Source organism: Panthera uncia (assembly GCF_023721935.1).
Source record: "Panthera uncia isolate 11264 chromosome C1 unlocalized genomic scaffold, Puncia_PCG_1.0 HiC_scaffold_4, whole genome shotgun sequence".
Lineage (NCBI taxonomy): Eukaryota > Metazoa > Chordata > Mammalia > Carnivora > Felidae > Panthera > Panthera uncia.
The window spans coordinates 9,846,501-9,870,721 of record NW_026057585.1 but is presented as its reverse complement, the minus strand read 5'-3'; positions in this window follow the sequence as shown (position 1 = coordinate 9,870,721).

Genomic DNA, 24,221 nt, shown 5'->3' with positions numbered 1-24,221 from the left:
TTCTTCTTACATTTTTAATCTCGATAAGAAAGCTCATCTTGTCATCGTATAAAAGCTTATTATGAAAAAAGCAGAAAACAAGACAATTGTAAAACTATAAAAAGGGAAAAAGAGATCACCCATAATCTATCCATCCAGATAGAACTGCGGTTAACATTGGTATGTGTCCTTCTGGGTTTTTTTCTTCATAAATCTCTATAGACAGCTCTCTATATTTTACAAAAACAATTCAGTGCTCGTCATGATAAGTTTACTCTTAATCCCTTTCACCACCTCCCCTCTGGTAGCCATCTGTTTGTTCTCTATAGTTAAGACTCTGTTTTGTTTGTTTGTTTGTCTTTTTTATTCTTTGCTCATTTGTTTTGTTTCTTCACTTACTGGCTGAGTAATAATTCATTGTGTGTATATATATACATATACATACACACATATATATATGTATATATATATATGTGTGTATGTATATGTATATATATACAAATATATATCACCTCTTCTTTTTTAAAATAAGTTTTTATTTTAATTCCAGTATAGTGAACATACAGTGTTTTATTAGTTTCAGGTGTACAATATAGTGACTCAACAATTCCATACATTGCCCAGTGCTCATCATGACAAGTGTACTACTTAATCCCCATCACCTATTTCACCCATCCCCTCACCCACCTCCCTTTTTGTCACCATCAGATGAGTCTCTATAGTTGAGTGTCTGTTTCTTGATTTGTCTCTCCCTCTCTCTCTTTTTCCTTTTCTCATTTGCTTTATTTCTTAAATTCCACATATGTGTGAAACCGTATGGTGTTTGTCTTTCTCTGACTAACTTACTTCTCCTAACATTATACTCTCTAGCTCCATCCCTGTCATTGTAAATGATATAGTTCATTCTTTTTTATGGCTGAGTAATATTCCATTGTATACATATACCACTTCTTTATTCATCTATCGATGGACACTGATTGCCTCCATAATTTGGCTATTGTAAATAATGCTACAATAAACAGGGGTGCATATATCTTTTCAAATTAGTGTTCACATATTCTTTGGGTGAATACCTACTAGTGGAATTATGGGGTCATATCATAATTTTATTTTTAATTTTTTGAGGAACCTCCATACTGTTTTCCACAGTGGCTACACCAGGTTGCATTCCCACTAACAGTGCACAGGGGTTCCATCTCTCCACATCCTCAGCAACACTGTTGTTTCTTGTGGTTTTGATTATAGCCATTGTAACAGGCATCAAATTATATCTCATTGTTGTTTTGATTTGCATTTCTTTGATGATGAGTGCTGTTGAGCAACTTTTCATGTGTCTGTTGGCCATCTGTCTGTCTCCTTTGGAACAATGTCTATTCATGTTTTCTGCCCATTTTTAAATTGGGTTATTTGAGTTTTTTGGTGTTGAGTTGTATGAGTTTTTTATATATTTTGGATACTAACCCCTTATCAGTTATGTCATTTGCAAATATCTTCTCCCATTTAGTAGCTTGTCCTTTTGTTTTATTAATAGTTTCCTTTGCTGTGCAGACACTTTTGATTTTGATGTAGTCCTATAGTTTATTTTTGCTTTACCTCTGGAGACACACGTGGAAAAATGTTTCTACAGCCAATGTCAGAGAAATTATCCCTGTGCTCCCTTCTGGGATGTTTATGGTTTCAGGTCTCACATGTAGATCCTTAATCCATTTTGAGTTTATTTTTGGGTAGAGTGTAAGAAAGTGGTCCAGGTTCATTCTTTTGCATGTAGCTGTCCAGTTTGCTCAACACCATTTGTTGAAGAGATTGTCTTTTTTCCCATTGCATATTCTTGCTTCCTATGTCAAAGATTAATTGACCATAAAATCGTGGGTTTATTTCTGGGCTCTCTATTTTCTATTGGTCTATTTTTCTAATTTTGTGATAGTACCATGATATTTTGATGAATATGACTTTGTAGTACATTTTGACATCTGGGATTGTGATACCTCCAGCTTTGTTCTTCTTTCTCAAGATTGGCTAATCAGGTCTTTTGTGGTTCCATCCAAATTTTAGGATTATTTGTCCTAGTTCTGTGAAAAATGCTGTTGGTGTTTTGATAGGGATTGCATTAAATCTGTAGATTGCTTTGGGTAGTATGGACATTTTAACAATGTCTGTTCTCCCAATCCATGAGCCTGGAATATCTTTCCATTTGTTTGTGTCATCTTCAGTTTCTTTCATGTATATGGTTTTCAGAGTACACATATTTCACCTCCATGGTTATGTTTATTCCTAGGTATTTTATTATTTTTGGTGTAATTGTAAATGAGATGTTTCTTGATTTTTCTCTCTGCTACTTCATTATTAGTGTATAGAGGTACAACGGACTTCTGTATGTTGATTTTGAATCCTGAGACCTTACTGAATTCATTTATCAATTCTAGTAGGTTTTTGGTGGAGTCTTTAGGATTTTCTATATAGAGTATCATGTCAATTGCAAATAGTGAAAGTTTTACTTCTTCCTTATCAGTTTGGATGCCTTTTATTTCTTCTTCTTGTCTGATTGCTAAGGCTAGGACTTCCAGTACTATGGTGAATAGAAGTGATGAGAGGGGGCTTCCTTGGCTTGTTCTTGATCTTAGGGAAAAAAGCTCTCAGGTTTTTACCACTGAGTATGATGTTAGTTGAGGCTTTTCATATATGGCCTTTAGCATATTGAGGTATGTTCCCTCTAAACCTACTTTGAGAGTTTTTATCATGAATGAATGTTGTACTTTGTCAAATGCTTTTTCTGTATCTATTGAGATGATCATGCAGTTTTTATCCTTTCTCTTGTTGATGTGATGTGTCACATTATTTGACTTGCAAATATTGAACTACGCTGGCATCCAAGAATAAATCCCATTTGATCGTGGTGAATGATTTTCTTAGTGTATTATTGGATTCAGTTTGCTAATATTTTGTTGAGGATTTTTGCATCTATGTTCATCAGAGGTATTGGCCTGTGGTTCTCTTTTTAATAGTGTCTCTGTCTGGTTTTCGTATCAGGGTAATGCTGGCCCCATAGAATGAATTTGGAAGCTCTCCCTCCTCTTCTATTTTTTGGAATAGTTTGAGAAGAATAGGCATTCATTTATTCTTTAAATGAAGAATTTAAAGTTTGGCAGAATTCCCCTTGAAGTCATCTAGTCCTGGACTTTTGTTTGCTGGGAGAGTTTGGATTACTGATTCAATTTCATTGCTGGTAATTAATCTGTTCAAATTTTCTTCCTGATTCAGTTTTGGTAGGTTATATATTTCTAGGAATTTATCCATTTCTTCTAGGTTATCCAATTTGTTGGTATATTTTCATAACATTCTCTTATTGTCCTTTGTATTTCTGTGGTGTCAGTTGTCATTTTTCCTCTTCATTTCTGATTTTGTTTATATGAGGTTTTGTGTATTTTGTATGTCTGTCTGTTTTTCATGAGTCTAACTAAAGGTTTATCAATTTTGTTGATCTTTTCAAAGAATCAGCTCCTGGTTTCATTGATCTCTTCTTTTGTTTGTTTGTTTCTATTTTGTCTATTTCTGCTCTAATCTTTAATTACTTCCTTCTTTCTACTGGTTTGGGGTTTTGTTCATACTTTTTAATTTTTTTTAGCTTCTTTTAGGGGTAAGGTTAGGTTGTTTATTATGGTGGCAATTTTTGAACTCTTATTTTTGGACATTTATGTAATTTTTGAATTTTTGATATTATAAACATTTCTTTGTCATCTTTATACATAGATTCTTATTAAATTTGTAGTTATTTATTTATAATAAATGCCTAAAACTGGGATTGCTGGGACAAACTATAAAAAACATTTTTAAGACCTTTGGTTTACACATATGTATATCCAAAGTGCTTTCCAGAAAGATTATATTTCATACTCACCAGAGTGCCTATCTCACTAGACCCTCAACTACACTGAAACTTTATGTTTTTATCTTTGCCAAGTTAATAGAGGAAAAAATTATCTCATTGTTTTAATTTGCATCTCCTTGATAATAATGAAGATGAAATATGTTCATAAGCTCTATTTGCTATCTGTATTTTATCTTCAATTAATTGTCATTGCTTGTCCTTTGCCTATTTTTCCCTTATGCTCATATTTGTCTTATTATCTGAAAATATATATATATGTTATATATATTAATTAATATATATTATATATAATATATATTATGGATAATAATCATTTCTTTCTAGTACTTGTTGAAAATATTTTTCCCTGTTAGTTCCCTTTTACTTTTGGCTGTGGGTTTTTTTAGTCATTTCTTCATTCTGTAAACCTGTATCGGACATATTTTATATGCCAAAGAGTGTGCTAGTAATGGGATGTTTTTTAGAAATTGAATATCAGATTCCATGTCCTCAAGGAATTGAGTGTATAGTGAAAAAGATACACATATAAATAAGTGTTTGCCCTACGCCAATTTGATAAGGATAGTGTTAAGGAAAATTCATGGAACTCTGGCTTCGTAGAGGAGGCAGTATTTGAGTTGCACCTGCAAGAATGAGTAAGAACTGGCTAGGTGCAGAGATGGGAGAGGTGATGCCAGGCAGAATGAGTGTGGGCATAAAGGCACACACAGTCATGAAGGTACACGGTGTTTGCAGAATGGCATGGTGGGACAGTGTCCCTGGAGCACAGATGAAAGTGAGATGATGAAAACTCATCCTGTTTCTGAAAACACAGACACTAAAGAAATTGGGCAACACAGTAAGTGATTCTACATCAAGGATATATTCAGAGTCTGTTTTTCATCTGCGGTGTAACAACTCTAAGGGAGACCACTACCCAAGACTAACACCACCCTGGTGCTCACCCCCTTCCCCTCCTTGGCCAAGGAGGACAAAGGCTGTGGAACCCCCAAGAGATCATGCTAAAATCACGGCCACAGGCTCTGCTGCAGACCTTCTGTTTCTCTCACATAGTTAAAGATTTGGGACAGACCGGAAGGAGGAGAATGAGAAGGTGAAATGGTCTGGTTGTGGCTTGTTTCTCTCCTCTTGTCCTTACTCTTGACCTTGCGCCTCATTTAACTCAGGCTGAAGAACCCAAGAGGTTGCTGATCTTCATAGGTACAGTGAATGGCAGGCATACTCTCCCCATGGTGACAGCCAAGGACTTTAGGAGCTGAGCTGTCTCAATCCTCACTCTGTGCTGAAGTATCCTGGAGATGGGTAGTACATCCGAGGTGTGTGGCATCGCATTGCATAGCCTCCCTCGCTTGCTTGTTCTCTCCTTCCTGCTTATATCCTGTAACTCAAACAGGTGGCGTGATACCAGAGAAGTCAGCACACTTCGTCTTCCCTCTAAAATTAATTCCTTTATAAATCAAGCTGCAGCAAGTTCACATTTGGCAAAATTGGTGCCTGGCCAAACACTGAGGGTATGTTAAAAGTATAAAATGTACATCTATCTTTGTGCTTCATTTCATCTCTCTGTCCTCTGTACCAAAAGATGCTGATGCTGACGGTGTCCATGATAGTGTTGAAGAGAATCGGGAGAGGCGAGACCGGCGATTCCAGCTGCTTTCCCTTGAGTAATCCCTACAATTCAGGTGCTACAATCTACCGTCCTTCCTGACACGTGTCCCATTGTCCTTTACCACTTCCAGGACTCACCCAACTCATTATCTCCAACTTGAAGTCTGATTTTTTTTAAGTTTAGTTTTTTAAGCTGTAAGCTGTTCTTTTGTGCTTTTTAGACATCCAGGGAGCTGTAACTATAAACCCCGGTGACTATTTCCTGCAGCAGTGGTCAGGCGTTGATAGATCGGCCCATGAACGGGTAGAGAGCTGAGTGACATTTAGCTGCCTGGTGAATGATTCTGACCTATTTTGTGTGCGCCTCTCTTGGGAGCCTGGAACCCAGCGTCCCTGTCAGTGAAATAGGGGCATGGAGACAACTTCGCAGTCTCCAAACTCCCCTGCCCTGCACCACCATTAGTGAGGACTTTTGGTTGGGATTTGTTGGGAGCACAACTACCTCACAAAAGCCCTGCAGGAATGCCTACCTGGGCTTGGTCACTTGGAAGTGAAGTCAAGTGAAGAGGGTTCAGTCATTTTGATGAGAGACACAATCTAAAGAGCTCATACCTAGCAGTCCCAGGCCTTTCCCCTTTACTGTGGGTTATGTTTTCAGAGACCCTTCATTGTCAGGAATTTAATATCAGGATGTCAGTTGCAAGACAGTGGAATAGAAAGACAGCTGCGTTGGGCACCTGGGTGGCTCAGTTGGCTGCGCATCCGGCTTTGGCTCAGGCCATGATCTCACGGTTTGTGAGTTCAAGCCCCGTGTAGGGATTTGTGCTGACAGCTCGGAGCCTGGGGCCTGCTTCAGATTCTGTGTCTCCCTCTCTCTCTGCCCCTCCCCCGCTCACACTCTGTCTCTGTCTCTCTCTCAAAAATAAACATTAAAAAATTAAAAAAAAGAAAGAAAAGCTGCGTTGAGAAGTGGGATTTAAAAAACGAATCTAGGGCAGGCACGTGTGCGTGTGTGTGTGTGTGTGTGTGTGTGTGTGTGTGTGTGTTTTACTTGAGTTTCCCCCTTGAAACAACCTTGGCTGAAACAGTCTCCTTCCTAGAATGCTGTTTCAGAGTAGGAATGAGCTCTTCGATTCTCCAGCGAAAACATGGAAAGCGGCCCCAACAGTTCTGAATTGAAAACAATAATCCGGCACCTGCTTATTTCAGAAGCTTCTGAGAAAGGCAGTCTGGGCTGAAGAAGAGAAATCAGGTGAAAAGAATTGTAAAAAGTCAGAGAGGAACTGTTGGCCAGCTATTTCATACAAATTATGAAATAATTTTCATAATTTTTTCCCGGGAGGAAGGAACGATCCCCATGTCACAGAGGATGAAACCGAGGTTCCAAAGAAGTAAAGGAACTTGCTCAGCATCCCAGCCCTAGGCAGTTGAGGCAAACCGGAGACCAGGCCTACCCAACACCACAGCCTCTTTCCACTCACTACTCTCCATTAGCTGTTTAACGGCACCACACACAGGACTCTGATCTGGGGGAAGCTGGTTTGCATGTGTGTGGCTGTGAAGGCCGAGCTCCCGGCTCCAGGCTCACTTTGAATTCGGGGCCAGATTATCCTGCAGGGTGTGGGGTCAGTGAAGTGGAGACTCACTACGAACACTGGCATGCCTTTTTATTTTTCTTTAGCTTTCCTCATTTTCTTATCCTGATGGAGACCAATTATTTCCTCTCAGTTTCTCTCAACAAAATTCTGAAAAGCTCAGGAACGGGGTGGCATCGTTTGTCTTTCTCCAGCCGCGATGGCTGAGGAACTTCAGGGAAAGTTACCTCTCAAAGCTAAACCACCTTCATTTGCCCCCAAGCTATTTTGGGACATATGATTTGTTACATCTTAACTTCAACCCCTATTTCTTGAAAGAGAACTTAACTGTGAGTATTTATAATCTTCTTTTTATCTTCAAAGCACTCTACAGTATTAACTAATTAAACCTCAGCAACACCCTTGATTAACTCCTTTTTATAGATGTGGGAAAAGAGGCATGGAAATAATAAAAAGCGCCCTTGGCCATGATGGAATCAGCATTCCAAGGTAGGATTAGAGTTTGAAATGTCCCATCTCTACCTCTCGTAATACCAACGGCCCCGTCTCCTAACTTGATGCCTCGGTGGGAGGATATGATCTAGCTATCTCGTTCCTTCTATTCCTTCAACACCAGAGCTTCTCAAGACGGTCTGTCCCTCCTCCAGCACTCTTTACTATTCATTGTGTGTGGTTCGTGCCATGACTTTCTTCTTAAAGCAGAGGAGTTATTGAAAAAAGTGAACAAAATGCCCAGTTCTTATGGTTCCACTCAGCTCTCCTGCATCTCCCCTTGGAATCTATTCTTAGACATACCATCCGTTCAGGAATCCAAGGTAAGCCAGCTTTATCTGGCAGTGTTCCCCAAAGATTTCTTCTTTCCATATGTCCAGACAGAAAGCTAAGCAGTAATTCAAAGACAGAAAGGGGTCAGCACTAACCACTTTCACAGCTACCAGGCAGAAACTCATTGTCAATTTCATCTTCAACACGCTTTCCCAATCTTTGTAATGTTGGAGGAATCACTTGAAATGTGAGATTTACGGGCAGCTGTTCCAGCCGGGTGAGATTCTTGCTGACAGGTATCAGACTGTTATTAGCATTCTGTGTTATAAATTAAAGGAGACCTGTCTCTGAATATGTACCAGAGCCGTGTAAGGTTGGCAGGGGAAGGTGGGCATTAGAATCCCTAAGCCAAACAAACTCTTGGCAGAGACTAAATCCCCTTTAAGGACCCCTTTTCCAAGATTGCATTATTCCTTGCTGGATTTGATAGCTTTGGTACAGTTCACACAGGATTGTCATTGAGACAATAAGGACCTTACATTAAAACCCAGTCCCGATATTTGGTGGTGCTTGGAGATTGTACGACTGGCCCCCTGTGGCTCTTGCCCACCGCTGTCCCCCAACCCATCCAAATCAGAGTCAGCAGGTTCAGTAGAATAGCACAGGATTTGGCACGGAAAATCCAGGTTTGAGTTTTGGCTGTGCTACCTACTAGTTATGTGATCAATTAACCTTGCTGACTTATGGTTTTTTCACACTAAAATGGGATAATAGGGGCGCCTGGGTGGCTCAGTCAGTTAGCATCCAAGTTTTGATTTTGGCTCAGGTGATGAAATCATGGTTCATGAGATTGAGCCCCTGAGCTAATAAGCATGGACCCTACTTGGGGTTCTCTCCTTCTCTCTGCCCCTCCCCTGCTATCTCTCTGTCTCTGTCTCTCTCAAAATAAATAAACATTTTTTTTAAATTCTGTAAAATAAAAAATGGGATAATATTTACCTCGCATAATTAATAAATAAAACAAATGTATTTTCTGCACTCTAAAGAATTTTTTAATCAATTTTAGTTATTAATGATAATGGCCAGTATTTATTGAGCCCTTACCATGTGCCAGACACAGTGTTTAGGGGACTTTTATGTATAATTATTTCATTTATCTTCCCAAGAACCCCATGAGGTAAGTGCTATAATTATATGCTTCTTACAGATGGGGAAACTGAGACCTCAAATCACCTGCCTAATAGATGACTCAAACCCGGTCCAGCTAGACCTGTGCTCTTGGCCACCACACAATAATTATTTTTAATCTCCACCTCCTTGCTGGACATTTCTTTTCAGATATTCTGCAGGTCTCTGGAATGTGACCAGTTGCAAACAAAATCCACTATCTCCTCTCAAATTACAGTCTTCACTCTCACATTCTCATTTGTCAAAGTTACTGTTTCTATCTCCCCAGCTTGAAATCTCAGGGTCATCCCTGCCTCTTCCTTTCCAGTGAGGAGTCACCCTAGCCATTCAGTGCCCTTCTCAAGATGGCTCTTGCCTCTCTCCTCCTAATTCCTTTCGTCACTACCATGGGCGAGGCCTCATTCCCTTAGACCTGTGTTGTGTAACAGCCTCTGAACTTGTTTTTCTAACTCAAGTCCATGTGGCATGCCACCAGCTAATTGATCCTAACATATTTTCAACACTTACTCCCTTGGCTAAAAACTTTCGGTTGCCTGCTGGACAAAGTCCATGCCCTTGAGCCCCACATTCCTGGGCCTTCAGAGCCTGGTCCCACCCCTTCAAGCCACAGCCCTTCCAGCCCTGTGCATGCCCCGTGCTTTCTTACCTTTGTACATTAGCTCGTGTTTCTCTTTTCCTTTCTGTCTCTGCTCTTCTCACTCCCTACCTACTGAATGGCAACTCTCCAGGATCCAGATCAAGTCCTTCCTTGATTTCCATTCCCAAGCCATACTTCTCCTTTCCCAAGTCAGTAAGACCACGCCATTCAGCAGCCTGTTTATTATCACACGCTGCTAATTAACTTTTTACAAAGAACGTGTATATCATATCGCACCTTTCTGATGGGAGAGGGATGGATAGAGAACACGCTTTATACTTCTCTGCCTCTCACACGGCACCACATGAGCACCCACTGTGAGCCGAGCACTATGCTACATGCTGGGAATCCCGAGAGGAACAAGTTACATTAGAGAGTTCACAGGCTTATAGCGTAGATCAACATGTAAACAAACATCACCACTGGCTATGAAATGGGCGCGGTGAAGATATGCCTCAAGGATTCTGGGAGCACGAAGAGTAGCACTGACTCCCTGAAGAAACCAGAGCAGGCCTCACCAAGTGACCCTTGAGTTGACTCTTGAAGGACGAGTAGAAAATAAAAGCCCTCCAAGCAGAGAAGGGCCTTTGAGGAACAGAGAACACCACGTTCAAAGACCCAGAGGCATATGGTGTATGTGTCAGGCCAGGTGAGGTGAGAGAGCGGACGTATGGGAAAGAACACCGGGGGAGGACGCTGGAAAACAGGAAGCATCCAGGTGAGAAGACCTGGTCATGCGAAGAAGATGAGAATTGATCCTACAAGGTAGGTAGGAAGCCAGGGAGGCTAGTAAGCGAGAAGTGACTTGATCAGATTTGTATTTTAGAAAATTAACTCTGACAGCAGCACGCGAATAAATTCTAGTTGGAGACACCTGAGGGAGAGATGCCAAGAGATTTTGAGGGCCTCGGCAAAAGCCAGGAGAAGGGGGCTAGGGCAGTCAGTTGATGTGAGGCATGTCAAGAAGGAGAACGAATAATGGGATGTGATAGACCATTGATTCTGGTGAGTGAGGAATTGAGAATAATGACTGAGGTGTTCACCTTGGGAGGCTAGAGGAAGGTAGGGAGACAGAGGTGAAAAAGCCAGTCGCTGTGGCTCTTGCTATTGCTGTTGTCATCCCTGGCTGTTGGGGTGCGGTAGGTAAAAGATAACTGGCAGATATTTTAAGTGAGAGGTACTTGGAGGGCATTGATAAGGAGAGGTTTGGTAGGAGTTAAATATTTCTAGTGCCTCTCTCAGTGCCTGGCACCTAGTGAGTACTTAATGGATGTTTGTGGAGAAGTGAAATGACCATGCAGAGTAGGCATGAAACAATACATGGATGAATAAATCCCCTTGGAAGACTATGCCCTTATTTTCAGCAACAAAGAATATAACACATACTGGTGTTTCTAGTGACACAGGACTGTACAAAGGACATGGCAAGGGTCCTTGAGTAGGTCAATGTGTGGCCTGGTTGACATCCACACTCTGCCTCCTCTGACAGACATCAACGAGGGACGGGATGGCGGTGGTGGGGAGGGGGCTCAGACTGCGGTTCTTGAATGTGACATTGATGTACGACCATGAGGACATTGCACGAGGCCTGTAAGGTTTCCCTCAAAGACAATGAAAACTATGGATTTCCAGGCCAATAAATGTAGACTTCACATGACTATTTTAAGCGAGACATGGATATTTAGTACAATTTGTTGTTTTTAACCTAAGAAATATGAAATATATCCTGACAAACCATAACCTGCCCCATATGTATAACCCTCTTCTGATCTCTTATGAACAACATTCTCAATTAATCCCAGGAAACTGGGGGTGAGGCAGGAGAAAGGGCCGAGAGAGGGAGAAAAGCAGAAGGGAGCAACAAAAGTCTAATGGAGAGAGACTTGAGAAACAGTCTGATCCACCCAGCAGATCCAGGCCTTACAGCTTAGGTCAGCAGATGTGAGTGATGTCCCGCGACGCGGAATTTTAAATATTAGCGGACATGTTTCAGTAGAACAGCACAAAGCCATTAATTTCTTTGGCACTTTCCGTACTTCATCGCTGCTAAGCATTCCCAGTATGTTCACGTTAATAGAAAATTGGCAAGACAACAATATTTTATGCCTGCATAACTCTAGTTAAAGACACAGCATCGGGAAATATTTTGCAAGGCACAGACTACATTCGCACAGGTCCAACACATGCTATTTAAGAGATGAGAAGGTGGTTTTCTACTTGAATTGCTTTCTCGGCTACTAGATTCTAATCACCGTGGCAATATCATGCTCAAGGGCACGCTTCAACCCATGACGTAAACGGCATTCAACATGATTTATGCATTTACCTTCCATGGAGAGGCGGAAGGGAAGAAATAACACATACTTAAAGTATAGTGGGCACTCTATAAATGTTATTGAATTGATTACAAGCATGTGATGCAGTTTATCTGGAAATAGCTGTAGTGCTTCAGAATATTATAAGGTTCCTCCTCTCCCATTTTTCTCTTAAAATCAGAATTCTAGGCTGCAGATAGATATTATCTGCTAAGATAATTCCTCTATTTTGTGGATGAAAAATCTGATAAGGGATGCCTAGTTAGTACTTTCTTGGTTGCAAGTGACAGAAAATCTAATATAAAGTGACGTAAGCAAAAATGGGATTTCTCGGCTTCTATAAATGAAACATCCACGGGGTAAGCACAGTTTCCGATGTGTCTGGATTCAGATCTCAAGCGATGGTCTACCTTACCTGGCTGTCTGCCACCAGTGCATGCCGGGTAGAAAATGGTAGTGCATGCCCCAATCCCAAAAGTCTTATGGCATTTCCCCGGCTCTAGTGGGGTCACGTGACCAGCCTTGCAGCTAGAATGTACCTGTTGCTTAACCTAGCTCAGGTGCCTGACCTGGGGAGCCAGCGTGGGAGCCCCGTGTCTCACTCCAGGCACATGGGCAGTGTAGAGAGGAGAGGTAGCCGCCTCAATGCAGAAGCGAGGTACAATGTGCCTCGAAGGGAGAGTGAGTCCTGGGTGGCGGGTGTGCGAGGGGGGGGAGGAACGATAAGTGTCCTCTCTACCATTTGTAGTATTTCAATTAACATTTTAAAACAGGGCCACGTGGGTGGCTCAGTCGGTTAAGCGTCCGACTCTTGATTTCAGCTCAGGTCAGGATCCCAGGGTCATGGGATCGAGCCCCGCTTTGGGCTCCATGCCGACAGCACAGAGCCTGCTTGGGATTCTCTCTCCCTCTCTCTCTCTGCCCTTCCCCTTCTCATGCTCACACATGCTCCCTCTCTCTCTCAAAATAAATAAGCGTTTAAAAATTTAAAACAACTTTTGCATACCCCCCCACCAAGGTAAAATCTTCCTTCACTTCAAGGAGGAGCCCCCACTAGAATAAACGTAATTATAGTTTGCAATTGTATGAAGAAAGCTGAATGAAGCCACGTGTTTCCCCATCTGTGTCCCTCTTTCTGCCCTCCCATTCTCTTTCTTAACCACCAGCCTTAAATGCAGATCCTCACAGTGTCTCCTTCAGAACAAAGTATTTAGCAAATGTTTCTTTCTGGTTCCTGTGAGGATGTTAATGGAGTCTTGGCTTCCCCCACTGAATCCTGAAAAGTTTTATTGACTTCCCCACCTCCCCCACCTACGATGCTGACAGTTTCGGTGCTACCTTAATCTGAGAACACAGCTCCTTTCCCACATGGCTTGTGTTTTTTGTTTGGGAAACTTGCCAAGTATTGACAGTTCTTTATTTTCGATCTGGATGTTGGGCCAGAACCACATGTGAGTCGGAGGTTTTACAATCTCTCTGTTCTGGATGCATTCATTTCATTTGTTTCTCCTCGTTATTTTGAGTCCTTCATACCCTTTTAGTGTTAATTCTCCATTCGCTTCTTTGTCATAGATACAGATAATGCAGCCGTACCCCTCAGCGGGGTCTCCAGATTTTACTCGATCACTTGGTTACGTCCATTTGTCAGATCAAAAATCAATGTTCTTCAAAAACCGCTGAAAACACCTGTGTAATCATGCATATTAACTGTCAAGGGGAAGAACCGGTACTGTGACACAATGGGATGTCAGGGAGTTATTCCCAGGAGCGTGGCATGTCCTTGCTGCCAGAAAATCTCTCTGCTGCTGTTTGAAAATTCTCGCTTTGTTCAGGTGAAGGTTCTGTCGCCATACTTTTTGAAAATTATGTGGGCCCCACTTCTATTATTTGTCCAGAATCAATTCAAACGAATAAGTAGGCTCTCTGGATTTGCCATAAATGAATCACATTCTTTTATCACCTAGTAAGATGCTACATTCCATCTTGCCTTTGCTAGACTCACAGAAAAGAGGACAAAAATGTCTGCCACCGCGTTTCTAACTTTAATTTGTTAGCTCCGTTATCTCTTGTGTTAACAAAGCACCTCAGCTCTTGGTGGCTTAAACCAACAACCATTTTATTTGTTCATTGTTCTGTAGGTCAGCAATTAGGGCCGGACTCAGCTGGTCTCTGCTGGTCTCTTCTGGGACTTCTTGTGCCTGGGGCCATTCATGGGCTGCAATCATCTGGCCCCTGAGGTGCCCTACTCATATGTGTGGAGGTTGTGGCTAGCTGTTGGCCAAGTCACTGTCTCTAGCAGTCTAGCCTGGGTTTTTTCACATGGTGCAGGAAGAGTTCCCAGCAACAAGGGAGAGTCAAGCCTAATGTGAAAGCTTGTTTCAGTCATCTGCTTGTATCAAACTTGTTAATATTCCATTGGCCAAACAAGCTGGGGGACTGGATTTCCAGAGTCAGTGTGGGAGGGCACCACCCAAAGGCATGAGCTCAGGTAGGTAGGATCCATTGAGCGCCCTTACTGTAAAAATGTATCACATAAGGTAAACATCTATATCATATCTTTAACTGAAAAATGAGATTTACCTGGGAAAGTGTCAAGACAAACCCCTTACCAGGAACAAAATCTGTCAGAGATTTATAGACAGAGCAGAGATGCAAACCTCTTAGAGACCCATTAGCACCAAAGGAGCATGGTCTGTGCATTGAAGCATTACCCCAGTTGTAAAACCAAGCACACTGCAAAAATGAGCATAGGCCTGTACATAAGATCTGCCCAGATATTTGATATGCAACTGCATTTCAGGCCCTTTCAGAGAACCTGGAGAATAGGCAGGGCAGCCAGGTGGCTCAGTCGATTGAGCATCTGGCTCTTGATTTTAGCTCAGGTCATGATCCCTGGGTGATGGGATTGAGCGCCGTACTGGGCTCGGTGCTGAGCATGGAGCCTGCTTGGGATTCTCTTTCTCTGCCCCTCTCCTCAGCAAACGAACGAACGAACGAATGAACATCAAAGAACTTGCATGTAGTATAGGAGAAGGTTAGATAACTTACTGGTTAGATAAATCAGGTTGGTCATCCTGGTCCTGATAAGTAGGGAGAGAATAACTGACAGTTAAGAGTAACTAGGGGCTCCTGGGTGGCTCAGTTGGTTGGGCATCCAACTTCGACTTGGGTCATGATCTCCCAGTTCGTGAGTTTGAGCCCTGCGTCAGGCTCTGTGCTGACAGTTCAGAGCCTGGAGCCTGTTTCAGGTTCTGTGTCTCCCTCCCTCTCTGCCACTCCCCCACGCACCCTCTGTCTCTGTCTCTCTCAAAAATAAATAAACATTAAAAACAATTAAAAAAAATAAAAGCACTTCCCGAGCACTTCACTATGAGTTGTTGATTTTCCATAAACTTTGAACAATTCTGTGAGGTGGGTAGCAATCTTATCTCCATTTATCAAAAGAGAACCATGAGATTTAGAAAGCTTTCCTTACCCAAGCTCACTAGGCTAACATACAAGCGTTGGGTCTTGAACTGTCTGTCTATAGAGCCTCCGTTATTTACACTAAGTCCTGCTACTTATTCCATCACATGGCACAAATGGGTGGGGGTCCATGAAATGATGTCTCTCCCAGGCCCAGCCATCCAAACACGAAGACTTGTTGCAGACTACTCCTTCTTGGATCCGTTTTCTTTCCCTGGACGTCAAAGCCATGAATGGGGAATCCAGAAGGGCCTGTGGGATGGCAATGGCTTCCACAGTCCTTACAATGTAAGAATTGTAGATGATGGGGTGGATTGCTTCCTAATTGAGCTCCGGGACCCTTTCCCAGTTAAATTACTCCTGCAGAGAGCACTTTCAGATCGCTACAGCTATTGCTCGAGAAAAGTCAAGCCTATCTCTCACTTTACCCAGCTCTAAGGCGATATCCCTTCTGTTCCTCAGCAAAATGGCTGCTGAGCCCAGCATATCTGGTCTTAAGGGTATAAATAATCCTCTGTTTATACCAGTGCCTTCCCATCAAGCAGAATAATTGATGCTCAGAGATTTAGAATGACTGCCCTCTGATGCATTTTAATAATGGAGTTGTCCCAATAATACCGATAGGTAGTGATGATGATTATAGTGGGATGAAGAATGAGACGTGCTATTCTGGAATCGGGTTAACTTCTCCCACAAACGTTAAAAAAAAAAAAAAAAGTCATACATATAAGTGAATTCAGTCCCCACGTGTCGGCGTTCCCTTCTCTGCCTCCACCTCCAGGACACTTGGCCTCCAGTCCCTCATCTGTCCTCTGACACACCTTGAGCATTGTCTAGATGTTAAATTAGGTTTTGACAAAATGATGCCCCACAGATATTTTGCCATCATCCAGTCATATATGTTTTAGCAAAGAGGAGCAAAGAAGCAACAGCGACGTGACAGACAAGTACTCTTACATCTGTCTTTGCAGAGGGATTGAGTTAGTGGAAAAGAAGACAGCGTTTAGCCAATTTTGAAGAAGAATAAATGTGTTAGATGGTAGTCAGTGAAGCATGATCTGCATAGCATGTAAATTGCATAGAATTGTAATGCAGAAAATCCAGAACTTTCCTATGACGAATGGGTCTAATTTACAGTATTCCAGGAGACTAAAACATTCTGTAACAATAACTGGAAGTTTTACGTTCCATTTGCTAATTTATAGAAAATACAAAACAGATTAGGATCTTTCTTTTAAAAAAAAGAAAAGTAAACCTCTTGACTAACAGATTGTGGTTTAAAAAACCATTATAATGTGTTCATATTTTTCTAATTCTGCACTGAAGATGTCCACATATCATCCAGCTCCGTTTCCAAGATCTCAGTACATATTTCTGTATTTATAAAATTTACTGTTCTCCAAAGTGGAAGGCCTCCTAGAAAAATTAATTATTTAATGAGCTTTAATATTCAGATTTGTGGTAGTTCGCTTAGAAACAGCATATAAATTTGGAGGCACATTGAAAATTTTACCATAGCTTGGATGCAAATTAATATCCACACGGGCAATGTGCAGCCGGATAAAAAGGGGATGAAAAGAACGTAAGGACAGAGAGTCTGTTTCACCATGAAGCTTGTTGTTTTGATTCAATGGCATAATGAAGGTACATGGCAGGAAGAAGGCCTAGATTCTGATGCCAAATCCATCTTTTAAAGGTTGCTCAGGAGATGCCTGGGTGGCTTAGCTGGCTAAGCATCTGCCTTCAACTCGGGTCATGACCTCACCGTTCGTGGGTTCAAACCCCTGCGTTGTCAGCGCAAAGCCCACTTCAGATCCTCTGTCTCCTCCTCTCTCTGCCCCTCCCCCATGCTCGCTCTCTCGAAAATGAAAATAAACATTAAAAAATTGCTTTTAAAATAAATAAAGTGTTGCTCAGAAGCAGAAATGGGGAAGAGGGTACCTGGAATCCCATTCAAGTAAGATACGCAGGGCAGGGAATGTTTGCAACGTGTTCTCGGACTGTGTACATGATGCAGGCTCATACCGTGGCCTCCAGAAATGAAGTGTCCGGTGTGGCGGGTAAACATTTACCAAATACAAGGCAAGATACGCTATAAGGTTGGAACTTGATAGAGGTGGTCGTTGTGCAGCATTGAGAATGTACTAAATGCCACTGAATTGCACACTTTAAAGTGGTTAATTTTATGTGCATTTTGCCTCAATTTTTAAAAACTATGCTGGGAAGAGGCACTGGAGACCTTTGCCCACCATCTCTGGAGACAAGAAAGCTGATGCTGAGAAAGGAAGGGGCTTTGGGGGCCCAAAATACCTGTGTGAGCGTCTCAGCTGTCTTTTGTTTGACTGGTGAGCGTGTGGTATTTTGAAGGCTCCACCATTCTCTGGCCATTCCGGGTTAGGACACAAGTCCTGTGAGGATTGGAAAGGTGTTTGCCTACCTGGTGAGAGCTGGGAGCCAAAATACCCGCGTGCTGGGGAAGGACGGTGGATTTAAGTCAACTTGGCCCCCAAATAACCACGTGGCCTTGGGCAAGTTAATTAACCTCTCTGAAATTCTGTTTCCTAACTAGCAAATTGGGGATCATAAAAACTACCTCACGTGGTTTTGGAAAGGATTACTACCACATGCATACTACCATATGCAAAGTGTCTGGCACAAAGAAGACACTAATAAATTATAATAGCCTCCCCATCCTGGCCCATCTCCCAGTCCCCTCACCTTGCCCCCGCTCCCCCTGACTTGGCTTGAACTCCTCATCAAAGAAGTCATTTCCTACGATGTAGCAACAGCATCGGGCTCATTAGGTCATGGTTACACTGGTATATAACCTTGGAGTGAGCGCCTCAAAAGGAACGGGGCCTGGGGCCAGAAATCAAGGAAGAAAGATCCTCCTTTTCTAGACCCCCCTCCTTAGCACAGTGAGAAACGTCCAGAGCATTATCATAGAACCAACAAATGTTAGAATTGGCTCTTGAAGATTATTTCACCTTCTCATTTTGTAGGTGAGGAGCTGAGGCCCTTGAGAGGAAGGGATAGTTCTATTAGCCGTACTTCCCTACCATCCCTTTAGTTGGTTCCTGTTTGGGAACATGCTGAACGTTCTCCATTTGCCCCTTCAGATCAACTCTCCACCCTTCTCCACCCTCCTCCCTGGCCTGGAGGCTCACCTCCAGGCGTATGGATTATATGAACCTGCTCCCTTGCCCTCTGGTTTCCAGTTAACATCTGGCTAATGGGAAGCATCAGAGGTGGATCAAAGTGCAGGAGTCTGAAGTCAGAACATTTGTAACCTGAGATCGCCGCAGGTTATACATGACCCTCCACCAAATGGCCATGGCTTCTGCCCAGCAGCCCTCTCCAGTATAGCTCTTCTCTCTGGGTCTGCTGTGTACTGTCTCCTTTGCCAATACATGACTCAGGCTGGAAAAAAGTAGCAGTTCCCAACGTTGCCTCCCCTGGGGGTCTCTTGTTAATTTCCCTAAACCCTGAGCACACCTTAGTAAATAATCTCTTTCTTAAATTCTCCTCAGGTACACAGTTTAAATATGTCACTTGCAGAGGCCCTGACTAATATAAGAAGGAACTCCTTTCTCCTGACATCATTCATATTTTCTTGCAGAAGGACCTCCTCTAGAGTAGGGGTTGACAAGCCAAATCCAGCCCACGAGCTAAGAATGGTTTTTAACGTTTTTTTTTAAATGGTTGAAAATAAATCAAAAGAAGAATATTTTGTGACACATGAAAATTCAAAATTCAGAGTCCATAAAAAAGTTTTATTGGAATGCAGCCATATTCATTTGTTTATGTATTGCCTATGGCTGCTTTCCTACTCTCTTGGCAGAATTGAGTAATTGCAACAGAGACCAAATGTCCCGCAAAGTGTAAAATATTTACCCTCCAGCCCTTCACCGAAAAAATTTGTGACCCCTGTGCTAGATATTATTCCTGGCCTTTCCCTCCAACTCCTGGTTGACAGCTGAATCTCTTGGTTGGGTAGAGCCAATCTATGAAAGACTATAAGATTTAATCCCCTTTTCTTCTCTGTCCCAAGGTCTAAGGCCCAGGCTGGGAGAGGGAGAATAACAGAGTTCAGAGAGTTTGAGAAAGCTTTTTTGGTAGCAGATTTAAAACCACATTCTCTGATGGGCTCTCTTTTGTTTGACCCACATGTCCATCTCTCAATTGGTTCTGAGCTCAGGAGGGAAGATGGCTTGATTTCTTGACTCCCTAGAATTCCAGCAATACCTTTCTCCCCAACCTTATTGCCTTTGTTTGAATACCCATCATCTCTCATCGGGATCACTAAAACATCCTGCTATCTGTCCTCCGTGCATTAACTTCCTCTAATCGAGACAGCCAAAGTGATCTTCCTAAAACATAAACCTGACCTCATACCTTCTCTACTGTGCAGGCTGATTTCATGCCTCTCTGTACCCACACCCCAGACAGTGCCTTCCCACACTGACTCTAGGCCTCAGCATGTGACTTGCTCTGGCCAAGAGGATAATAACAAACCTGATGCAAACAGAGACTTGAAAAAGCACTTCAGTGTCTCCTTCTCTCTTGGACCCCTGCTAGTGCCACAAGAGCATTCCCACACTAGCCTGCTGAGGGACATGGGAGACACGTGTAGAAAAGCCTAGTTGTCCTGAGCAAGGCCATCCTTAGATGAGACGGGCCCCAGCTAACCTACCGGCTGCCTACGAGTGCATAGTGAGCCCAGTACAGAGCAGCAGAACTGCCTTACCAGTGAATAGAGTTGTGAAAGATGATCAGGAGTTGTTTTAAGTCTCTAAGCTTTGGGGTGCTTTGTTAGTCGGAAGTAACTAACTGATACAACTATTTAAAACTCTCCATTGCCTTGAAGCAACTCTGCAACAAAGCCAGAATTCCTTAACTTAATAACATATAAGGCTTTTCACCATCTTTCTGAGCTCCATCTAGGCTACCCAGCCCACTTGCATGTTGTGCAGCCATCACCGTAAAAACTGGTTCCCAACACCCTTGTTGGCCTCACCACCTATATCCCGAACTTTGTGCCTTGCTTTCTCTTTCCTGATTAAGTTCCTGGTTTTCTCTGTTCTGGTTGCTTCCCCAACTGAGCTGACCCTGGCTTCCCTCTTTGACTGTAACCTATACTTGCCCTTTAGGTCATACGTTTAGAGAGCCATGACTAGCATTTTTAGAGATGGAGTAGGAAACAAATCCGGACAGGATAAATTGTGCATAATGAGAGTACATTTTCAGTGTGCATGTATTGGTTTGCTATGTATTTTTTTTTTTTTTTTTTTTTTGGTCTGTGAGACATAGTCAAAAAAAGTTTGAACGCACATTGCTTTAAAACATGTCTGCTGCTCTGAGTAAACACTGGTCCCCACCGGGGGGGGGGTCCCCACCTGGTCCCCACACTTTATCCCAGGACTTGCATCTTTCCCCGAGGACCTGCCCACTCTCACTTGACCTCATCCACCTCTCCATGTACGTTGCCCTCCACTCTTCAGTACACCCCCCGTCGCCCTGAAGGTCAAGCTGGGCCTTTGCAATTTGGTTTTTCCTCCACCAATAGCAATCTTCCCTTCCTTAGTTTTCTGGAAAGTTCTTCTTTTTTTAGGGGGTGCTGTAAGTGCATCCTCCATTATTTAATGTTCAGTGTGTGCATGATTCAAGGTGCTCCAATAGCACATCCTCCAGGAGGCCTCTCCTTCCCCTCCTCCCCTCCTCCCAATTCCATTTCCACTTACACACCAGAATTTATGACATGTCAAAGCTTAAGAGCATTCTTTCTAAAACCTAACTTCTCTTCCCCGTGTTTTCACTGGAAAATCACCTGTGCTTCTACCTGTTCCCAGAGCCCGGGCGCATGTAGCTGTCATAGCCCTTAGCAATCACCAAATTATAATTGTTGAGTCTGTGTATATGTTCTCCACACAAGGTAGGAGCTCCTTAAGGTTAAGGCCTGAGCCCTGTTGATCTTTGGACCACCAGCGCCTAGAGCAGGGCCTGGCATCAGTACGAGTTGGCACTCAACTCGAATTGAAATTGTCCCCTAGTGTGGTTTGGAGTGCACAGGTGACCAGTGGGAATGAGATAGAGGGCCACTTGGTCTCTGGAGGAAGGTGGTGGCCCAAGGAAATAGTTTGGAGGGGCAAAGTCCAGTGCTGGGGCTCCAGCAGAGGAGATGGGCGAACCACTAACCACGTCCGCTTAGGAATTCAAGCGGCCATGTTCCCAGCACTTGGAAAACCAAGGGAAACCAAAAAGTCCAAACCCACACGACGTGAGAAAGCAGGAAAACACCACACAGTCTCTTCTGGAGGGTGTGGTGCCACACGGAAAATGAATAAAGGAGCGCACAAAATAATCAGAGGTAAGAAAAATCCCATGGAAGGCACAAAACCCTCAGGGCCAGGGGAGGACCGGGCCCTTCACAGACTGCGAAGGCGGATAAAGGACACAAGAGTGGAAGCTGGTACTGGCACAAAGATGGGAGGCCCAGGAGCCAGGACAATTCAGAAGCACATTCCTCATGGACTCTCTGAATGAACAGAAGTGAACGGAAGAGTCAAGCTTCAGAGAGGCCAGGGGGAGTCGTTTGATTACATAGAAAGCACACTCTGTAGGAAATGCACTCTGCTCCATGCTGCGTTCACACAGGTACTATCATGGGATTTTCCCACCTACCTCTTGTCCCAGATACCAGGTTTCCAATAAAGGGCTCTGTTGTGGCCATCGTTAATTAACTACCGGCACAATGAATGGCTGCTGAGTACCAAGTGGAGAAAGTTAGCACAGGAGGCTTGGGAAATTTCACCTAAGTTATACAAGTCCTAACAGAGGGACTCGTTTATTCTGGTGGTGGTGGTGGGAGGGGGTTATGCACAAGGCCAGCAGCTAGCACAGGGCCTGGCACTTTCTGAGGAAGGAATAGCTGGGGAGGAGTCAATGAATCATGGTGCTCTCACTCTCTCTCTCTCTCTCTCTCTCTCTCCCTTTCTAAAGCAACTAAATCATTTTGGTTTATAAGAATAGCACTTCCTGAAATAGCCAGGATGTCTTTAGAAGACTGTACTGACCTGGTGCTGGGAGGCAGAGAGTGGAAAGCGAGGAGGGGGCGGAGGGGAGGAGGGAGAGAAGGAGAAAAAAACGCATCCCCCTTTCAGGCCACATTCAAGCCGATGTCAAGGAGAAAAATTTCTATGTGAATATAGAATGCAACCAACTCATTCAGTCAGATTCAAAGGAAAATAAACGAGGCAGGTGAAACCCAGAGCCAGGAAGAGTGGAAGTGATTTTTGGACTCAGAATTCACAATGAGGTAAGTCGAAAAGAACATGAAATTGCTGTCAGTTTCTTGTAGCAGAGCCAACTTCCTGCTTTTCTAATGGCTTGTATCATCAACTCGGGAAATGCGGGGATTTGAACCAGATGATGAATCAATTACCTCAATGAGATGAAATACCCAAACTCCACGAATGCATCGGGAAGCAGCAAGAATAAAAAGCCACCACCGTCGGGTGTCTTCTGAAGAGCAGGTTAAGCAAAGGTGCTGACGTTAGTCTCCTCAACAGAGCTCAGGGTTACAAGCTGTTCCCTCCCACTCCCAGCTCCCAGCAGGGCACCCCCGCCCCCCAAGGCTGTTGCATAACCCACGGGCAGGTACCCAACTGCCCTTGGGTGCATTAATAAAATTAAAAGAGATATTGGGGAGAAATGGAGAGAGGGAAAGGGGTCACTCAGGTAACCAAGGGCTAGACAGAACAACCTAGGACAGAAAAGAGAGGAAGGAACAGAGACACAAAGTAAGAAGACATTTGAGTGCAGAGAATTGGGGCTTCTGCTAGATGGGCTGCTGAAAGAAAAATCTTCATCCTTGTTGACTACTGCCTTTAAAGGCGGTCCGTAATATCCCCAGCCAGCCCCTAGGGGAAAAGCTCTCAAGCAATTCAGGGAGCTGAAAAAAGAACACCACTATTACAGGACAATAATTTCAGAAGAAGACAGCACCTACAGAAAGAGAAGAGATCTTTAGATTCTGACTCATAATGTTTGCGCCTTTAACACAGTTGGGTATATAAAACCAAATATGAGTTATATTACTACATCTATGAGCTGTATTGCTATATTAAGCATGTATACACAGGTACTGGTGTATGCAAGGCCATCTGCACGCTGTGTTTGGTTCCTAACTTTCCTGTTGGCCCCTATCCAGAGAGTTAGCCATTTAGATCCCTACCTACAAGCTAAGCCCTTACTTTTGTTAATATGACCCGTCATCGGGCGCCTGGGTGGCTCAGTCGTTAAGCGTCCGACTTTGGCTCAGGTCATGATCTCGCGGTCCGTGCGTTCAAGCCCCACATCGGGCTCTGTGCTGACAGCTCAGAGCCTGGAGCCTGCTTCGAATTCTGTGTTTCCCTCTCTCTGCCCCTCCCCTGTTCGCCCTCGCGCGCGCGCGCTCTCTCTCTATCGAAAATAAATAAACATTTTTAAAAAGTTAAAAAAATATATGATCAGTCCTAACTCAGACAGTAGGTATTTCTGGAGCTGCAATCTAGCTTTATGGAGTCAACCACCAAGTCATCTGACTATAAGACCACTTGGATAACTAGCATTTTGTATTATTTAAAACACCCATCATCTCCTTGTGCCCCAAGATTGCTAGTGGGTTGCTACCTCAGGAACTCCCTGCCAGAGCTATTCTTTAGATAACCTGCCTGCCACTCTAGCTTTTCTAGGACTTGAGTCCAAGAAGTCCCACTCACCGCATTCTGTCCCAGCCCCAAACA